Genomic DNA, 21,463 nt, shown 5'->3' with positions numbered 1-21,463 from the left:
TAGGGTGGATAGTGATAGCCTTTTTCCTCAGATGAAGAAAGCTAGCACGAGGGGGCATGGCTTTAAATTAAGGGGGGGTAGTTATAGGACGGATGTCAGGGGTAGGTTCTTTACCCAGAGGGTGGTGAGGGATTGGAATGCCCTGCCTGCTGCAGTTGTAAATGCGCCTAGTTTGGGGGCGTTTAAGAGATCCGTGGATAGGTTTATGGACGAAAAGGGATTGGTTTAGATTAGTGGGTCATTGTTTTTTTTTTAACTGATCGGCGCAACATCGTGGGCCGAAGGGCCTGTTCTGCGCTGTAATGTTCTATGTTCTATGTCAGGGGGATTAGTAGGGTAAATATGTGGGATTTTGGGATAGAGCCAAGGTAGGATTGTTCTTGGTGCAGGTTCAATGGGCTGAACAGCCTCTTTCTGCACTAGCAATTCTATGATTCCTTAATGCCAATATTTTATGCTTGCTTTCAGATCCATCCATGCCCTCCCTACTCCTATCACCTTCACCAGTCTTAACAAACAAATTCCCAGGATGGCTTACCGCCATTCGAGCTCCAAAAGAGGTAGCTGCTGAGAGATGGATGTACTGGTTATACTTTCTCAGAATTTCCTGAATTCTAGAACAGGTAGGAAGTTAGCAAATTTTTCTTGAAAGCTTGGATACAGGGATAGAAGGCCCTATAGCCAAATTTACAGATGGCACAAAAATAGGCTGGACACTAATGAGAAAATAAGAACCTAACAAATAGATAGAGAAAGGTTAGGAGAGTGGGCCAAAATGTGGCAGGTGGAGTTTAACGTAGGTAAGTGTGAGGTAATTCATTTTGGTCAGAAAAATGGGAAAGCGACTTATGATCTAAATGGGGAGAGACTTTGGGATGCTCCAATGAAAAGGGATCTGAGTGTTCTCGTTCACGAGTCATAGAAAACTAGCATGAAGTTACATTAGGTAATAAAGAAAGTGAATAGAATGTTGGCATTTATAGCTAAAGGAATAGAATATAAATGTAAGGAAGTATTGTTGCAACTATGCAAGGCATTGGTGAGGCCACACCTGGAGTATTTTGCACAGTTTTGGTGCCTTTTTTGAGGAAAGATGTAGTAGCGTTGGAGGCAGTTCAGAGGAGGTTCACCAGAGTGATTCCAGAGATGAGGGGTTTGTTGTATGAAGAGAGATTGAACAGTTTAGACCTATACTCTTTGGAATTTAGAAGAATGAGGGGAGATCAAGTTGAGGTATACAAGATGATAAAAGATATGGATAAAGTAGACGTGGGATGGATGCTTCTGCTGGCGGGGCACTTTCCAGGACTAGAGGTCATACTCTTAGGATAAAGGGTAGCAAATTTTAACAGAGTTGAAGAGAAATGACTTCTACCAAAGGGTTGTGAATCTGTGGAATTCACTACCCCAAAATGCAGTGATGCTGGGATAGTGAGTAAATTAAGGAGAAGTTGGACAGATTTTTAATTGGTAATGGGCTGAAGAATTATGGGGAGAAAGAAGGAAAATGGGGATGAGGAGCATATCAGCCATGATTGAATGGTGGAGCAGACTCAATGGGCCGAATGGCCTAATTCTGCTCCTATATCTTACGAACTTATGAACATCTACATTCATGGAAGAAGGGAGAAAGGAAATTGGGAACTACAGGCCAGTGAACCTGACATCAATCATTGGGAAAATGTTGCAATGGTCTTAAGAAAATTTTCACAATGCATTTATAAAATCAGAGCATGATAATCTTATGATCCTAGCTGGTATTATTACTGGACAAGTCAGATTCCCAGTGGAACTTGGCCTAATGGTTCCTAACATTTACCTTTTGTTGAGAAACATGGAGAGCTGCTACTGAACAGAATCATGGAGTCTGCTGATAAATGTTTTATTCTTTTGTTAAAATTTTACTAAACAAGAAAGGATGAACTATATTGCTCTATGTCTTCAACCAGAAACACCTCAGTACAGATATATACAGTTTTGTAAGGATAATGCAAGTTTCAAAACCTATCTTGCCCAATAAAGCAGTTGAGGCTCATTGAATGTTTTTAAGACAAGGATAGATAATTTTTTGAACAGTAAAGGAATTAAGGTGAGCGGGCAGGTAAGTGGAGCTGAGTCCATGAAAAGGTCTGCCATAATCTTATTCAATGGCTGAGCAGGCTAGAGGGGCCAGATGGCCTACTCCTTCTCCTAGTTCTTATGTTCTTATCTTATACTCTAATGTTCACAATAAGTATATTGTCCAGTGAACTAATAGGCAACCTAAGGTCAGACATGCCACACTGTGAGGCCAAGGGACAGATACCACTCCAAATGGATGCTATGTGTCTCTCAGCAACTCCTCATCGACGCTTGTCACATTGTGAATCAGTATGTTTCATTGGAACTCTGTCTTTCAAATGAGGGTTTCCAATCTCAGCCCTCAGGGTACTTGTTTTGGGATCTTCTCCCAAGCAATACTTTCTCTTAAACATCTTCCATGAGGATCTACCTCCAGGGATTTGATCTTTTCTTTTGATCTTCCTCTCCCCTGATTTACCACATTCCACACACTATCTCAGATATTCAGCCGCACCAACAGAACCCGACTGCTTTACAGGCCTTTAGTTAAGCTGTTGGCTGTCCCTTGTATCTCTGGCTTCTCACAGGTCTTGCTTGAAATCTATTTCGTGCAGCTTGCTCACTTTAAATTTGAAGTCTTACTCTGTTTCTCACTCTTGTCTTCACTGTATATAATTTGTTCCAGATTCCTATTCTTGTTCCTGGACTTAATTGTTTTCATTTGTTCTCTGCAAATCCCACTCCAATAGACTGCTAACAACTTGGTATCTCACTTGAGATGTAGAACTCACCCAACATTCATGCTTACTTTAACTTTAAAGCAACTCAGCTAAGATTCTTAGACTTGTTTTCCTCAGGAAGCTGTTAGTGCATGTCCAGTTCGAGAAGGATTTAAACTCCTCTCTGCATCTTGCAGTATAATCACTAACTGAACTAAAACCTGCTGTTAGAATCAGAGAGTTCCTACAGTGCAGAAGGAAGACATTTGGCCCATTGAGCCCACACTGACAACAATCCCACCTTAGCCTGTTCAGTTCCTGCTAGTTCCCCTTTCTAGACCCTGTTGCTAAAGCAACAACACAATTTTTTTCTGCTTTTCGGAGTGTGAGAGGAAATCGGAGCACCTGGAAGAAACTCACACAGACACAGGGAGAACATGTAAACTCTGCACATGCAGGGGCCAGAATTGAACCCAGGTCCTGACACCACCCATGTCTCTTTTGGGAGTGATTAGGTTTTCTGGATGCACCTGGACATCCATATTCGGAGAGTGCGGTGGATGTTAGGAATCGGGAGGAATTCAATGGGATTGGTAATGCAGGACTGGGAGCCCTGGGGACAGGTGGACCCCTTGGTCCTTGTTTCTAAGGCACTAATTCTGCTAGCTCTCACTGAAAGCTGAAGCTCAGTCTTGGATGAGGTGCTGTGACTGTATGGCACAGAACAGAGCCTTCCCTTCCCTCATACCCTCAGAGATCCCCTCACCCTCAGAGCCTTTCCACCCTCAGTGATGACCTCCTGCAGTCAGAGTCACCTTGTCACCCTCACAGACACCCATGAATGGACACACAGACCCCCCCAAATGGACTAACAAACCATGAGATCAATCACAGACCTTTGACAGCTACAATCTTCCCGGTTTCCTGTCCCACAAGAGCTCTCTGAAGCTCTCCCTCCCCTTGGAGTCCCAGTTGGATAGTGAAGACAGTCACAATCACCTCCAACCTCCCCCTCGGAGGTCATGGTGCCAAGTTTCCAATTTTAAAGAGCAGAAGCAATTTGCACGGGCATGACATCAAGCCGGCCAGCTGTGAACATTCAATGAATGTGGGCGTTGCATCATGACACCTGCTAATGCGATGATAACATGCGAAAGCCAGGCTTGTGGCCTTCCTGGATATGATCCTGATTGAGTCTTTGGAGGGAGGAGGAGGCTGGAAAGGTTGCAAACCAAAGTCTCACTGCCAAAAATTGTGTTTTTGGCATCTCATGAATATAAGAGGCCACGACGGGAATCGTACTTACGGCTAACAGGGCCATTAAATCACAACCAGAATCAGTTAATTGAGTGATGATGACTACAAAGCAAGATTGTGCAAAGTAGACACAATGTGGTGTCACAGATAGGGTTGTAAAGAGTGCTTTTGGAACATTGGCCTTTATAAATCGAAGTATTGAGTATAAGAGTTGGAATGTTATGATGAGGGTGTATGAGACATTGGTGAGGCCAAATTTAGAGTATTGTGTGCAGTTTTGATCACCTAATTACAGGAAGGATATTAATAACGTTGAAAGAGTGCAGAAAGGTTTACAAGGATGTTGCCAGGACTTGAGAAACTGAGTTATAGAGAAAGGTTGAATAGGTTAGGACTTTATTCCCTGAAGCGTAGAAGAATGAGGGGAGATTTGATAGAGGTGTATAAAATTATGATGGGTATAGATAGAGTGAATGCAAGCAGGCTTTTTCCACTGAGGGGAGGAAAAAGCTAGAGGACATGGGCTAAGGGTGAAGGGGGAAAAGTTTAAAGGGAATATTAGGGGGGGTTCTTCACACAGAGTGGTGGGAGTGTGGAATGAGCTGCCAGATGAAGTGGTAAATGCGGGCTCACTTTTAACATTTAAGAAAAACTTGGACAGGTACATGGATGAGAGGGGTGTGGAGAGGTATGGTCCAGGTGCAGGTCAGTGGGACTAGGCAGAAAAATGGTTTAGCAGAGCCAAGAGGGGCCAAAAGGCCTGTTTCTGCGCTGTAGTGTTCTATGGTTAACGTATGTTTGATCTGCGCAGTATAGATGTTGTGATACTTGACTTTGATTTACCATGTACAGACAACACATAAGTACTTCAGTAATTTTCCTTGAATGCCTTGGAAGCTAATTGTTGTGTTTAGCCCCGATCGATAGAACAGCATTGCACATTTCATAATAGCCCAACTTCAAACAAATAGTTTTGGAGTCCCAAAGTATACAATGAAAATAAATTAAAATTTCATGAAAATGCTTCTCCCTTGTGGTGTTGTAATGTCTCATTCATCGTCACAGTTAATTACAATTTATCAATGTAGCATGTAGTATTAAAATGTTTGCCTAATCATGCATGCATTATAAATGCAGGCTGCCCAAGAGTAAGGCATTAATGATATGTATCTAAACTCCAGGAGGCTGCTAATGATTCTCAGAGGATAAACGTTCGTTTTGAAAACTGTAATGTCAAACATTTCTTCATGGCTTTCTTTGAGACATAAATGGAGAGATGAGAGTTAGCACATAATAACAAGCCTGAACAGTGCCAGCAGAATACAACACCACAAGAAAGTTAAGTAGCAAGAGAATAGGATGGATTCTCCATATTCTCTGCATTCCTCTACATCAAGCCTTTTGGCTCAACTAATTTTCACAGCTGACCTTTGGTGACTGTACATTCGGCTGCCTAGGCACCAAGCCTTGAAATTCCCTCAGTACTCCTCCTGTCAAAATTTACATAAAATCTGCCTCTTTTACCAAACATTTGGTCATCTGTCCTTCTTTTAACTTATTCATTTTACAGGATATGGGCATTGCCAAGCCAGCACTAATTGCCCATCCCTGACTGCCTTCCATCTCAGAGGACAGTTAAGAATCAATCACATTGCTGTGGCTCTGAAGTCACATGAAGGCCAGACATCGTAAGGATGGTAGATTGCCTTCACTAAAGGACATTAGTGAACCAGATGGGTTTTCCTAACAATTGACAATGTCTTCATGATCATCACTAGATTTTTAATTTCAATTTTTTTAAATTGAATTCAAATTTCACCATCTGCTATTGTGGGATTCAAATCCGGGTCCCCAGAGCATTAGCCTGTGTCTCTGGACTCCTAGTACAGTGACTGTACCATAGTGCCACCACCTCTTGTCTGCCTCAATCTCATATTGGGCTTAAGCATGCTGCTATGATGTTCTTTGGGACACTTTGCTATATTAAATATATAATAGATGATGTTACTGGTATATGGAAAGGACTCTGTTGTACATTACCATCTCCAATATTGTGTGTCCTAACATTGGGACATACTTTAAGAGCTGCAGAAAGCCAACTGATGCTCCATGCAATAGAATGGTTGCCTGAGAACTCCAATGGTACCTAAAATGAAAGGTTATGCATTGAACTTGAGAGAATTGCTGTGATATTATCAGGAATTTGAGTTTGGTTGAAAGTGAAAGAGATTCAGAGAGTATTCTGATTACTATGCAGTCTTCCTACAGCTGTGGCCCTGTTTGATCATTCTTTCTTACATTACTGCTTCTCCTTCACCTCCCCTATCCTGAGTAAAATTGCTAGAAGGAGCCGTATCAAGAAAAAGGAAAGCCCAACACTTAAAGCGATACTCACCATTTCACGATTATCGCTGCTAGAACTGTGAAGGGTCCTCTGGACATCATTAAGGATACCTTCTGGGGCACTTTGTCAACACTTCATCAACACTGGTATTCTCTTGGTCTGGAGAAGGACTTGAGGCCAGGCTGAGCAGCAGCAGTTACAGCAGAGAGTGGGGCAGGAGACAAGGTGCTATCCTTCCCATTTGTGGGCGGCAGGACATCTCTCCTCCTCTGGACCTGCTCCATTAGGACATCCAGTGTCGCATCCAAGAAACTGGCCACACTCTCACTCGGTCCCTCACTGTGTGCCAAGCACAGCAGTCTACACCATCAGTGGAAGTTTGTTCATGAATTCCACATACACTCTATGAAAAGTTCATCTAATTAGCACATGTGACCAAACATGAAGGTTTCTGCTTAATGCCTGCAAACAAGTTCCAATCATAATAAACATCAATGAGCCTGAAAATTGCATCTAAGTGTGGATTTTTCAAACTTTGGTGTCTCTTATTAGTCCGGCACCCATTTAGCATCTGTTTCCATTCTTCATTTCATCAAAGTAGTCCTGTAAGGTCTTGACCAGCCCTTGTAAAGAAAACCCAAATGATTATTCAGCAGTTTACACCACAAATAAAGACACAGGCTGTTAGAAATATTGTTTTGTTGGGATCCTCTATGATGGTTGATTTAAAGGTGCATAGTGTAAGATTATAAAATGTTTTGAAAATATTCAAGGCAATGACAGCTGACTTCATGTACTCACACAAGAGTTTCTCGAGGTAATGAAGGCATCAACATTGCCAGTGCAAGAACCTTTCATAAAGCCACACAATCTGCTGCAGTGTTGTCCCACAACAGCAGACACTGCTTCTTTATTCACTCAAGTCGTACTTTTTAATAATTCATAAGATCATAGAATTCCTACAGCACAGAAAAATTGATGCAGACAAATTTAGATGCCTTCACCGGGTATGTTTCTGACCAGGGGGTAGGGGGACTGGGAGTGGTGACTGCACGTAAAATAGGGCAGGTGCCCACCCCACCACATTTTCGCTCACCCCCCCCAGCTGTCCTCCATAATATTGGGGTGGGATGGAATTGGGTGGATGGCTACCAAAATCAGAAGCCCTCCCACCATATTCAAATCGATAATTAAGGGTCAATTCGGTTTGTTAGCAAGCTGTTAATACATTGCCCACACCATAGAATGTTTGGCATGGGCAGCCATGTGGGTGTGAGTAGCCCAATCTTATAAATGGAACCTTCAAAAAACAGGAATGAAGGGGGAAGCTTGATCTTCCGAGGTTGTCATTTGTGTGTCGGGGGCAACACCCTCTAACATTGAACTGCTTTTGCTTCCTTGGCCCCCCCCCCACCCCACCTGCCCCACAACAACCTGAAATCTAAACCCCCTTATTCCCCCTCTCCCCTCCCTGACCAACCAAAACCCTCCCCATCCAAGGCTCTAAACTGACTGGCTTCACGGAACCTTGAGCCATCTTCTTCTTGCAGTCCCAACAGCATCCACTAGTGTGCGCACCCACCTCCCTATAGCATTGTGCCCAGTGAGTGTTCACACTCCATGAGCTGTGAATAGGGGTGTCTCCATCAAATTCAAGGTTGTACTTTAACTTAGCGGGTCATCATTTTTTGCACACAGTTCAATTACAGGCCGACAATAGCGCTCCTTGTGCATAATTATACAAAAATTCCAAAAAAAGGAACAGTTTCAGATAAAGATAATTGGACAGGTAAACAAAAAATCAAAATTTCAATTAGACACTGAGGCAACTTAGTCCAGATAAATGGGTGAGCTGATTTGGCACAGTAAACTTGTGAATAGAGTACAAATGAGACATATTCTCAGCAGAAGAAAAAGGAGACAGGAACAGTTGTCAGAATTCCTCGTTTGAGTTAAGAAATTAAAATGAGACTGAAAAGGATATATTGCAAATCTGAGGTTAATATAAAAATTGAATGAGCATGCAAAATGCAGAGATAAATCAAGTGAGCAGCTGTTCCCTTGAACAGTATATTTAAAGAAACAAGATTCATCTTGCTTTGAACTTTTCTAAGGGTCACTGACGAGGTGGCGCCCAATCATAATGTGGACGTTTCTCCAGGTTTCAATGTTCAGATATATAAATGTGTTTTGACCTAATCCCCTGAGCGATGTAAGATACCAGCGGGATAGAAGACCTCCTGTCATTAAACTTGGAAAGCTTCTGAAATGTACTCGCCTCCGCTTGCTAAGACTGAAGGAATCAACATGAAAAATAAGGGCGCAATTATTTATCCTTTTGAAGGTTTTCCCATGCATGTTGGAAAAACTAATTTTATTTTCCTCCGTGTTTCTGCACTTGGCCTCTTCATCATGTTACCTGAGTATTAATATTATATTCATTAATATTTGCCTGTTCTTTGTCAAAGCATGAATGTGTAAATTACTGTCTGAAACTTCCTTGGAGCAGGCCTCACTGAGAGGGGTTTGAAAGGTGCTAAATGGATGTCAATTCTTCCATTTCATCAATAATGAAAGGGAGGCAAGAGCCACCTGCTCCACAATGTAAACAGCTTTGCCAGTCTCCGAAGGGTCACGAAGGACATTCGTCCTCCACTTGTCCCCCTTAGGAAGTATTAAGGCTATTCCAGGAATTTCTCTTCCCTCTGCTGTGATCACTGACCTGTCTTCCTCCCTCCAGCCCTGATGTCTGATCTCTGCATTGCGATCACGAACTCAGTTTCTAGGTGTCCAGATCACCACCAACCTGTCCTGGTCCCCCCACACTGGAGCTATAGTTAAGAAAGCCCACCAACACCTCTAATTTCTCAAGAAATTTAACGCGTCTGCTGTGACTTTCACCAATTTTCACAGGTGCACCATCAATAGCATAATTTCCGGATGTCTCACAGCTTAGTATGGCTCTTGCTCTGACCCAGACCACAAAAAACTCCAAAGGGTGGTGAATGCAGCCCAGTCCATCACACAAACCAGTCTCCCAACCATTGGCTCCGTCTACAGTTCCTGCTACCTCAGAAACGCGGAGGAGGTAGTGGAGGTAGATTCTATAACATCATTCAAGAGGCATCTGGATAGATACATGAGTAGGCAGGAGATAGAGGGATATGGACCGTGTAGAGGCAAGATGATATTAGATTAGAGAGGCATCTGTGTCAGGACAGACATGACGGGCCAAACGGCCTGCTCCTGTGCTGTACTGTTCTTTGCTGTTTGCTGTGGAGCCAATTAAATGTAGTTTCCCTTTCAATGAAGTGCTGAGATGAGCTCCAGGCCAAGCAAATTCACGTCCTAGGGGTGGCATTTTTCATGTGGGAGGAAGAAATAACTTGCAAAGTGTCTGAAAATTGCAGTCTGGATCACTCTGCCAGGGATTGGAGGGAATTGCATCAATTTTTTCTTCCAATAATTACACTTTTTTTTGGATAATTTTGTCCATGATTTTATGAATGGGAGACCGGGCACAGAGGGTTGAGGGGCATACTCCCGCTCCGAATTCGCATGCTCATAATTGAGACAGGCAATCTATAGATTCATCAATTACCTGCTCTCTATACTGTTACCTTGGTGAGGGTGAGGAATCATAGAATCCCAACAGTACAGAAGGAGGCCATTCAGCCCATCCAGTCAGTACTGACCACAATCCCACCCAGGCTCTATTCCTGTCACCCCATGTATTTACCCTGCTAATCCCCCGAATACTAGGGTCAATTTAGCATGGCCAATTAACGTAACATCTTTGGACTGTGGGAGGAAACCCCACAGACATGGGGCGAAAATGCAAACTCCACACAAACAGTGACCCAAGACTGGAATTGAACATGGGTCCCTGCCACTGTGAGACTGCAGTGCTAACGACAGTGCCACCGTGTTGCCATTACAAAAGACTCTGTGGAGTCTAAGAGACAGATTTCCACGAAGATCAAATCACCTGAATGACAAAGCTTAGAGTGGAAATATTATTGTTCAAAAAAGATTCCAAAGTAATGGTGTTGAGTTGAGTATTCAGACAATTTAGACTTCTGGCAATGTTGTTCTTGTGTCTGTTTTGTATCATTTCCCAGATCCCAATTGTGGCAAACACTGAATGATCAAAAACTGGAAGCTGTGGGGAGCCTCCGGTGATAGTACCACTGGGCCACTTTGTAATCAGCAGGATTCCACATTTAATCAAGGTGGGCTAAATGCCCACAAGGAACGGTGGATTTGACATTGATTGATTTGGATATCAGCAGACGCAAACTTGGCTCAGGACTGTATCCACTTCTGCGAACACCATTAAAATTATCTGTGAGGGACGTACAGATTCTGTATAAAATCCAGTGGCCTGTCAGGATCGTGCATTCCAGGCAGTCAAAGGCTTTTTTTTTAGAATTGCACAAGCAGCTTCAGGAAGCGATGAAGAGCTGAATGCTGCTCTGACTCGCACACTCTGCTGTCACTGGCTGCAAGGTGCCCCAGTGTCTCACACACTGTTATTTGCTCAGAGCTCCCCAGTATCTGATGCCCAAGTGTCCCTTTGAGTTACAAGGAGAAAAAAAAGTGTCCAGTTCTTTTGAGAAATGAGCACAGATTGTAGTATAGCTGTAACATCACTCAAAAGGTATTATTGTGCATTATTAAATGAACAAGGCTTTGATGAAACGTTACTGCAGAAATAATATTTAATCAAAAAAATCAGTGGGGGGAAATATGCAATCTCTGTTGGCTTGTAATGAAAGATACTGAAATAAGCTTTATTTTTAAATCCATTCAATCCTGTTGCTTTTCAGAGTGAATTTGAATCATGATTGCAAAGTTAGTCACGTGAAACGAGGGGCGAGATTCTCCGTCCTCCCAGCTGAGTTTTTCCTGCCGGCGGGAGGTGCTGCTTTCTGTCCTCGTGGCACGATTCTCCAGTCCCGCTGCTGTCAATGGCAATTTCCATTGACGTCACCCCAAGCCGGCAGGAAACCGGCAGGTGGGGATATGCTGCCGACAGGACTGGAAAATCCCGCTGGCATGAACAGCCGGAAAATTCTGGCCATGGACTTTGGAACCACAGGCAAATAAAGCATCGACATTCATCATAGTCATCACAGCTAAGGAGAGGTGGTGGGTAATGGTATCATCACTTGGTTTGCGATCCCGAGACCCACTGTAATGTTCAAGGAACCTGGGTACAAATCCTACCGTGACAGATGATAGAATTTAAGAACTCAGTAAAACATCTCGATTTAAAAGGCTAAAGGTGACAGTGAAACAATTATTGATTGTCATATAGTCTCATCTGGTTCACTGATGCTCTCAGGGAAGTAAACTTACCATCCTTGGGGCCTACATGTGACTCCAGATGCTTTAAACCAGACAAGCCATCCAGCATTGACCTCGATGATAACTCAATGATAACCTGCTCACGAATGCTCAGTCTGGGCTCCACCAGGATCACTCAGCTCCTGACCTCATTAAAGCATTGGTTCAAACATGGACAAAAGAGCTGAATGCCAGAGGTGAGATGAGAGCAACTGCCCTGGTCATCAAGGCAGCATCTGACCAACCGAGTGTGACACCAAGAAGCCCTAGCAAAATTTGGGTCAATAAGAATCAAGGGGAAAGCTCTCAACTAGTTGGAGCCATACCTATCACAAATGAAGGTTGTTGTGGTAGTTGGAGGTCCATTACCCCAGTTCCAGGACGCCACAGCAGGAGTTCCTCAGGATTATATCCTAGGCCTAACCATCTTCAACTGCTTCACCAATGACTTCCTTCCATCATAAGGTCAGAATTGGAGATGTTTGTTGATGAATCCACAATGTTCAGCACCATTTGTGACTCCTCAGATACTGAAACAGTTCATGTGCAAATACAGCAAAACCCGAACAATATTCAGGCTTGGGTTGACAAGTGGCACGTCACATTTGTATCAGGCAATTACTAGCTCCAATAGCACCCTCCAAACCCATGACCACAGACGGCACGGTGGCACAGCTGTTAGTGGTGCTGCCTTACAGCACCAGGGACCCAGGTTCAGTTCCATTCTCGGGTCAACGTCTGTGTGGAGTTGCACATTCTCCCCGTGTCTGCGTGGGCTTCCTCTGGGTGCTCTGGTTTCCTCCCACAGTCCAAAGGTGTGTAGGCTAGTTGATTGGCCATGCTAAATTGACACTAATGTCAGGGGGATTAGCAGGGTGAAATGCGGAGATGTGGGAATAGGGTCTGGATGGGATTGTGGTTGGTGCAAACTCGATGGGCCGAATGGCCTTCCTTCTGCACTGTCAGGATTCTATGATTCTATGATCTAGAAGGACAAGGGTAATAGATATCTGGCAACACCATGACCCAGAAGTCCCCCTCCAAGCTACTCACAATCCTGACTTGAAAATACATTGCTATTCCTTCATGGGTGCTGGGTTAAAATCCTGGAACTCCTTCCCATTGTGGGTATACCTACACCTCAGGGACTGCAGTGGTTCAAGCAGGCAGTTCACCACCACTTTCTCAAGGGCAATTAGGGATGGGCAATAAATGTGGTCCAGCCAGTGGCATCCACATCCTGTAAATGAATGAAACAAACCTCAGTGAGATCAGACAAAATGGGGTCGTTCTGAAAAAAACTATTTTTGTTTTAAAGTACTCACAAGCATTTAAATCTCAAAGATTTATCAGTCGGGCATTAAAGTAATAATAATTGGTGTGGTAATGGTGCTCATTCGAGGGCAGACATTGATTTTTCAGGAAACATTTTACATTTTCAGTCAGGAGCAAGGAATTATTGGCAAGTATTGTATTGGAGATATAACTATGGAAACACTGCTCAGTTCAACAAAGAACTCTCAAGGATACAAAGAGCTTTGTATAATGTCTTAAGACATTGCTTAACATCATGGTCATGTAATTCACTTTAATTTGAGAACAAGGCTTTGCATTTAGACAATTAAATCTTAGGCAATTTCCAAATGGAAGAATTATACATGTGATACTTGTTTCCTGAAAGCACTTTGTGTCAGTGGTATAAAAAAGGTTGAACGGACTAGGTTTTGCACATCCTTTCTTTACACATTTGTCATAAGATTCATAGCAATCATAGAATCCCTACAGTGCAGAAGGAGGCCATTCGACCCATCGAGTTTGTACCAACCACAATCCCACCCAAGCCTATCCCTGTAACCCCATACATTTGCCCCGCTAATCCCACTGACACTTGATTCAATTTTAGCATGGCCAATTAACCTAAGTAAAAAGTCTGACAATACCAGGTTTTAGTCCAACCGATTTATTTGATAGTAAACTCACAAGCTTTCAGGTTAGCCCCTTCGTCAGGGGCTATATCCACATCACAATTAACCCAACCCACACATCTTTGGACTGTGGGAAGAAACTGGAGCACCCAGGGGAAACCCATGCTGACACGGGGAAAAAGTGCAAACTCCACACAGATAGTGACAGGAATTGAACCTCAGTCCCTGGCGCTGTGAGGCAGCAGTGCGAGCCACTATGCCACCATTGTGTATGTGTGTGTGTTTGTATACGCGTGTGTGTGTGTGTGTGTGTGTATCCAGGGGACTGGGAGGGTTTGGGGCTGGCAAAGAAAGTTCTTCCAAATCACTTTGGATAGTTTCAGTGCAATTCCACACACAATAATGTACAGCAGATGTGTGTGCTGCTATTGTGAGATGGAAAAGGACTTGGTTCATGAAGGGATCTATTCACAAGAAAAATATACAGCAGATGTACCCCACCATGGATGATAAGGAGCCAGGACAGTTTAAAGAATGCTCAGTCAAGATCACAAGCATTTCATTATGTGGAAACATAGTTTACCTTTTTCTTCAATAAGTAATTTACATTCTAAGGTCCTTAAGGATTTTCAGAAACTAAGGTGGTTTATCTGATATGTTCTCCAGCGCCAGTCATAACAGGAGAAAATAGGAAATGGGTCTCCCAGTTCTGCTGTTCAAGATGATCACAGATGTTTGGCTTCAACTCCACTTTACCACTCACTCTCCATATGTCTCTATTCCCTGAGAGACTAAAAATCTGACTATCCCAGCCTTAAATATATGCAACGATGGAGCACAAACAACCACCTGGGGGAGAGAATTCCAAAGATTCAGAGCTAAAATATCTCCTCACCTTAGTCCTGCATGATTGACTTCTTACCCTGAAGCTGTCCCTTCATGATCTAGATATACCGGCCAGGGGAAAGAAACTCTCAGTGCCTACCCTGTCAAGCCCTTGTATGCTTCAGTGAATTCACATCATTCTTCTAAACTTCAGAAAATGGGTGGCATGGTGGTACAGTGGTTAGTATTGCTGCTTCACAGCGCCAGGCACCCGGGGTTGATTCGCAGTTGGGACATTGTCTGTGTGGAGTTTGCATGTTCTCCCCGTATCTGCATGGGTTCCTTCCAGGTGCTCCGGTTTCCTCCCACAGTCTGAAAGACGTGCTGGTTAAGTGCATCGGCCATGCTAAATTCTCCCTCAGTTACCCGAACAAGTACTGAAGTGTGGTGACTAGGGGATTTTCACAATAACTTCATTGCAGTGTTACTGTAAGCCGACTTGGGACACTAATAAATAAACACATTACTCAGCCTCTCATCAAAGTTATAATCCCAAGAACCAACCTCATACCAGTACACTCAAATTTCCTCTGAACATTTGCAAGCTTCACCCCTTTGAAAAAGAATTTACTTTTCTATTCTTACGAGCAAAGTGAATAATCTCCCCCAGTGTATTTGCAGCCCTTTTGTGCCCTCCACCCAGCTTGCTTTTTCACCTGGCTTTCTATTATCGACAAACCTCGATATGCTATACTCATCCTCTTGTTTAGTTTGGTGCTTTTGTGGCAGACTGGAACTGTGACCATTCTCAAAACCAAATTAACTGAGTCACCGTAAGCTTGATGAGTGTCTGTCACAGGAGTGAGAAGTTGCAAAAAGTAACAGTGCCAGAGTTTACCACTCAATTTAGATCCTTGCACGCTAATATCAATGAGAAGACACATAGAAATGTTTGTGATTTTGACTGAGCATTCTTTAAACTGTCCTGGTTCTTCATCATCCATGGTGGGATATACCTGCTGCACGTTTTTCTTGGGAATAGACCCCTTCTTGTGCCACATTGATGAAGTCCTTCTCTTCAACAACAATCACGCCTTTGCAAAGTGAGTCATTTTTAAGCACATGTGACACATCTCCCCTCGAGCTGGACATGGTATTGTAAATTGATGGATACCTACACAATTGGGGCACAACTGTGAGGGCATCTGATTGTGATGGGGCAAGTGTTGCTGTGATTTCTGAAGTCTCTCTGTCCTTAACCCTTGCACTGGAGTGAGCTGGGATAGCTGTGTTTGTGACCCAGGATGGGATTTTATTGTTGGGCTCGCCTCAAGATCTTTGCATGGCCGTGTCTGCCCATTACGATTCTCTTGGTGGGTGGGACAGGAAAAATCCGCCCCCTGAGTCTCGAGTGTATCACTGCGTACCACTCTTAAATCATCAAACATGACAGATTCAATTTGGATCAAGATTAAATCGCCATCTTCTGTGAAGGTGCATTCCCTAGTTCACTGAATTCAAGTTTTTTCAATCAGTTGGTCATGAATTAGCTGATTTATCGGAGTGTTAAATTTACACATAGAAACCAACTACTGCAGAGCTACTATGTATTGTTTTATGGGCTCACCATTTCCGTGCCATCTCTGGGGAAATGCATATTGTTTGACCAGAGGAAGAGTTTGCAGTGAGGAAAGAAACTCGTTGTAAAGTACATTTCTAAGATTGCAACTTCCCAGATTGAGAAAGGAAAAGAACAGGAGCCATGCCTCAAGATATGGGAGAATTTAACGTCTATTTAAAGGAGAGCGTAAAGTATATCTGTAAAGTATGTTAACAGTGAAAGGTGAATCTTAGAATCATAGAATCCCTGCAGTGCAGAAGGAGGCCATTCAGCCCATCGAGCCTGCACCAACACAATCCCACCCAGGCCCTATTCCCATAAACCCACATATTTACCCTGTTAATCCTCCAGCAATGGGGTCAATTTAACACAGCTGCTCAACCTAACCTTCACACCTCTGGACTATGGAAGGAAATCAGAGCATCTGAAGGAAATCCATGCCAGCACGAGGTGAACGTGTGAATTCCACACAGACAGAGACACAAGCGAGAATCAAACCTGGGTCTTTGGCACAGTGAAGCAGCAGGGCTACCCACTGTGCCGCAGTGCTACCCAAATTGTTCTGTTTGGTGACTTAAAATATAAGTTATAGAACATAGAACACTCCAGCACAAACAGGCCCTTCGGCCCACAAGTTGCGCCAATCACATCTATACCTACCAAGCCATAGAACTATCTGTAACTCCCAATGCCATTAGATCCCATATACACATCCAGAAGTCTTTTAAAAGACCCCAGCGAGTTCGCCTCTCGCCGCCACCGATGGCAGCCGATTCCACTCACTCACCACCCTCCGAGTGAAAAACTTACCCCTAACATCTCCTCTGTACTTGCTTCCCAGCACCTTAAACCTGTGTCCTCTCGTAGCGACCATTTCAGCCCGGGGAAATAGCCTCCAAGAATCCACCCTATCTATTCCTCTCAACATTTTATAAACCTCTATCAGGCTGCCTCTCAACCTTAATCTCTCCAGGGAGAAGAGACCTAGCTCCCTCAACCTATCTTCATAAGGCATGCCTCCCAATCCAGGCAACATCCCTATAAATCTCCTCTGCACCCTCTCAATAGCTTCCACATCCTTCCTGTAGTGAGGTGACCAGAACTGTGCACAGTATTCCAAGTGGGGTCTGACAAGGGTCCTATAAAGTTGCAGCATTACCTCCCGACTCCTAAACTCAATCCCTCAATTAAGGAAGGCCAGTACACCATACGCCTTCTTGACCACATCCTCCACCTGTGAGGCTGATTTAAGAGTCCTAAGGACGTGGACCCCAAGATCCTTCTGCTCTTCAACCCAGCTAAGACTCCTATCCTTGATATTGTACTCCTGCATCCCGTTGGTCCTGCCAAAATGGTCCACTACACATTTATCCGCGTTGAAGTCCATCTTCCACTTCTCTACCCAGTCTTGCATCCTATCTGTGTCAAGCTGCAACTTCTGACATCCCTCCAGACTATCCACAACACCACCAACCTTCGTACCGTCGGCAAACTTACTAACCCATCCCTCCACTTCCTCATCTAGGTCATTTATGAAAATGACAAACAGCAAGGGTCCTAGAACAGATCCCTGGGGCACTCCACTGGTGACCGACCTCCATCTCCAAGGATATCTCCAAGGATAGGCTAGAATCTCCCAGTTCCTTGCTGGAGAGAATTTTAGGGTGTGAGGGGAGGAGGGGGGGGGTGGGGGGGGCAGGGGGGAGAGTTTCAAAGTTGAAGGGGCAGGACTCCAGCCAGGTGCCAGACTGCCTGATCACACAAAAACTTTACAGAGGGGTGGGCAAAATTTTGAGTGGGAAGCCTTCTGTTGTCTCAGTTGAAGTCCTTAACGGCCATTTCTCACCTAATGTCAATTGTTAGGCTGGAGGGAAGACTGAACCTCTGTGGGGGAAGCTTGAAAAGCAGCAGAGTTGCATCACAGGGTGAGGAAGAAAAGAGATGCTTCCTTCTGAAGTTGGACACCTCTCCCTTAAGGTCCTTTGAAACCTCCTTGCCATCCCAGCCTCTCTCCAGACATCCCTATTGTCTCTTCGCAATCCCACCAGATGATGTACAGAGATGACGCTTCTCAGGTTCTTTGTGTGGACACAGAACAATATCTAATTGCAATGCTTTTTAAAATGTCTGCTGCCCCATGCTTGCTGCTGAGTTTCAGTTTCACTGTAATCACATGCATAGTTTTGAGTGATAGCACACACGCACATCACCATAAGCGGCCAACGGACATACACAATCAAACACTGAACAACAGAAGATGACAATCATATCCCATGAAAGGTGCATGGTTGCTTCAGCGTCCAGGCAGACAGACAGGGAGAACCTCAAGGCCAACCTGGTTTTCTGGCCCAGGGTCTGCCACCTTCAAACATTTAAACTGCCCCCATCACCTGGGGAGACCGCCCCACCAACCACCAACACACCCCCCCCCACCCGTTTTCTGTCCCACATGTTCTAACCTCCATAAACGTGATGTCATTCCAGTGAGTTAAGTTGCAGGAAGTTGTATCAGGGTGGCACAGTGGTTAGTACTTTGTTCAATTCCAGCCTCGGGTCACTGTGTGTGTGGAGTTTGCACATTCTCACCATGTCTCTGTGGGTTCCTTCTGGATGCTCGATCCGGTTTCGTCCTACATGCCAAAGCTATGTAGGTTAGACTGGTTGGCTGTGCTAAATTGCCCTTTAGTGTTGGGGGATTAGCAGGGTAAATATATTGGGTTATGCGGATAGGGCCTGAGTGGGAATGCTGTCAGTGCATACTTGATGGGTAGAATGGCCTTCTTCTGCAATGCAGGGATAGAAGATATGAATTCTATGATAATTAACTCAGATGATAAAACAGCAGATATTAAAGAGTGGCTCGAAGGAGGAAAGTCAGGTAGAAAGGTGTAGAATGTGTCGGGAGGGTATTCCAGAGTTTGGGGCCTAGGCAGCTGAAGGCAGGCAGGTCGGCGGTCTATCTTCAGCTCTTGTCCACCTCTGCTGCTAACTCCACCAGGGCCAAAGATATCAAGCTAATCGGCCCTGGAAAAACAAATTGTGAGCGGCCATTATTCTTACTGGAAAGGTTGGTGATCCAGCTCCTGAAATAGGGTCACACACAGCAGCTTTATTCGACAGAGGATACTGCTTGATGTGCATACATTTCAAGGGCAATATTTGAGACTTCTAGGGACTTTTCAATCCCACTCTGCCTCTATTGGTAATGGAAAATCAAATAATAAAAAGAAAGATCAATGCAAAATTGGGCCAGATTGATTCAGAGCTGGAAATGCTTGTTAAAAGTATGAACTGGGCCATCAATACAAAGATTCGTATGACAGTTGGGGGAAATTTAATTTCTTTTGAAGCCAAAAAGGTTTCTTCTAACCGTCATCTACAAGCATTTGACTTTTGGATGTACTGAAGCAGCCTGGTTTTACAGTCTAATTCTGCTTTCTAGTTTGGCTTTCTCACTCAGATAGAAAAAAAAAGGAACATTTACAAAGGAACAGTGAAAGTGACTCGGTGGATTCCGGGTTGTGCTGGAATGTGTTACAAGTCAGGTTGGATCCTTCGGGGTTTTTGATGAAGGTCACCTGACATGTAACGTTTTACGTTGAATTTGGCTAGGGTGAGTATGAGAGGTTTCATTCCAAATGTGATTCAACTGACCCACGAGGAGGTTTTATCAAAAATAAAGTTTAATTAAGAATATTGTTCACGTGTATAGTAAGACAATTAGCAAGAATTTGTAACAATTACAAACAAGAAAGACAACAACCACAATCATATATTATTCTTAAGGAATACCTCTTATGGCTTCCATCTGAGGCCAACATCCAAAATACAAAACTTTCCAAATAAACACAATGCCCACTTGTTCTAGGAATCCCGCCTCTGGGTTAAATGCTGAAAATCTCCTGCGAAGAAACTCAAAAGAGGTTGTAGTCAAATCTGTTTCTCAAAACACAGCTCCTTTAAGGCAAGATGGCCATAAGCCTCTCCTTCAGCTACCTGGTATTGGTTTCAGAACCAAACAAAGAGAACAGCGTGAGGGTGTTCCTTAGCTTGCTGCTAAAACTGTTTTCAATTAAAAAAACCTCAAAACTAACAGCCCATAGGAAAAAAATCCTTATCACCAGATTGCCACAGATGAAACTAAAAGCCCTGTCCCCTGACTGCCACAGCTTAGCTCCACCCTCAATGACATCACTGAAGCTGTAAACTGCTTGATTTAAAAAAAACTTTTCTTAAAGGTACACTCACATGACAAATACATCAGGGCAATCATGGGGAAGCTATGATTAAAAAGCAGTTAGTTGGTGGTTGAGGTTTGCTGCCACATGCTATGTGCAAAGCATAGCTACATACACTGATGTTCGGTTTCAGGCAAATCCCTGTAAATGTTAATACCACATATACCTACAGGCCACAAGCAGGTGCAGAATGTGATGAAGTTATTGGAATGCCAGCCTCGCAAGGCATGGGGCTTAGGATCAGGCAATGGCAGGCTTGTTTTGCAAAACATTAAACATGGCTTCCATCCATTAGCTGGCTAACAACTGAGCTCATGTCATCAACAGATTGTCAAAGTTCTATACTTGGAGAGCAGGCAGCCATGGGAATATTGCTGAACAAAACAAGATTTGTGAAAGTCCAATTTGTCAGATTGTTCCAACACTACAATTGTCCCATCTCCCCGGTGTGCTTTCTTGACTAGAAGTCAGGCTGTTACCTGAACTTCCAGGAGACGTCTGACTTATTGGCTGATTCATTCCATTTCCTGAGCCTGAAGCCATTCTACACAGTTGGAAAAGGGTTGGATGGAGCTTCACATTACACAGCCAAAAGCCTATGACAAGAAAATGATTCCCAAATCACACAGGAAGGAACAACAGTACAACTGCTGCCAACAATTAACTGCAGATATGTAACTTAAAAAAGGGAGCCAGTTAAATTATTTGTTTCATCACTTGTTTTACATGTGCAACACTATGTGAGAATGCTTTAACAACTGTAGCATCATTTTTAAAAATATACAGGTTTGATGAGATAGGAGGGGAGTGGAACAAATTGGATTGCACTTCAAAATAACTGGCATCGATCTGATGGGTTGAATGGCTTCTCTGCGCTATAGTGTTGTGTGATTCTATAGGTGCTATCTAAGCTCTATTATTGTAGCAAAATAATGGTGTTTTGCTTATGATCTCATCTGTGTCAAGATTGACAAAGACTAAACATTGAACCAACAAGGCTTTCCCCTCACATGTATTTTCAGGGTCATTGTGCACTTGTACACCAATGTACACCTTGTACACCTTGTCTCATCATGTGAGAATGGATTGTTAAAATATATTTGACTAGTGTCTTCTCTGTGTTA

At 43.6% G+C, this 21,463-nt stretch overlaps 1 pseudogene; it reads left to right on the top strand.

Moving 5' to 3' along the window:
* Window positions 1-20,458: 20,458 nt before the first annotated feature.
* On the top strand, window positions 20,459-21,022 carry LOC145346392 (adenine nucleotide translocase lysine N-methyltransferase-like; annotated as a pseudogene).
* Window positions 21,023-21,463: the final 441 nt, after the last annotated feature.

This window comes from Carcharhinus amblyrhynchos, chromosome 8 (assembly GCF_965287045.1).
Source record: "Carcharhinus amblyrhynchos chromosome 8, sCarAmb.v2.hapA, whole genome shotgun sequence".
NCBI lineage: Eukaryota > Metazoa > Chordata > Chondrichthyes > Carcharhiniformes > Carcharhinidae > Carcharhinus > Carcharhinus amblyrhynchos.
The sequence above is the reverse complement of the archived record's forward strand: the minus strand, read 5'-3'. Positions and strand labels throughout refer to the sequence as shown.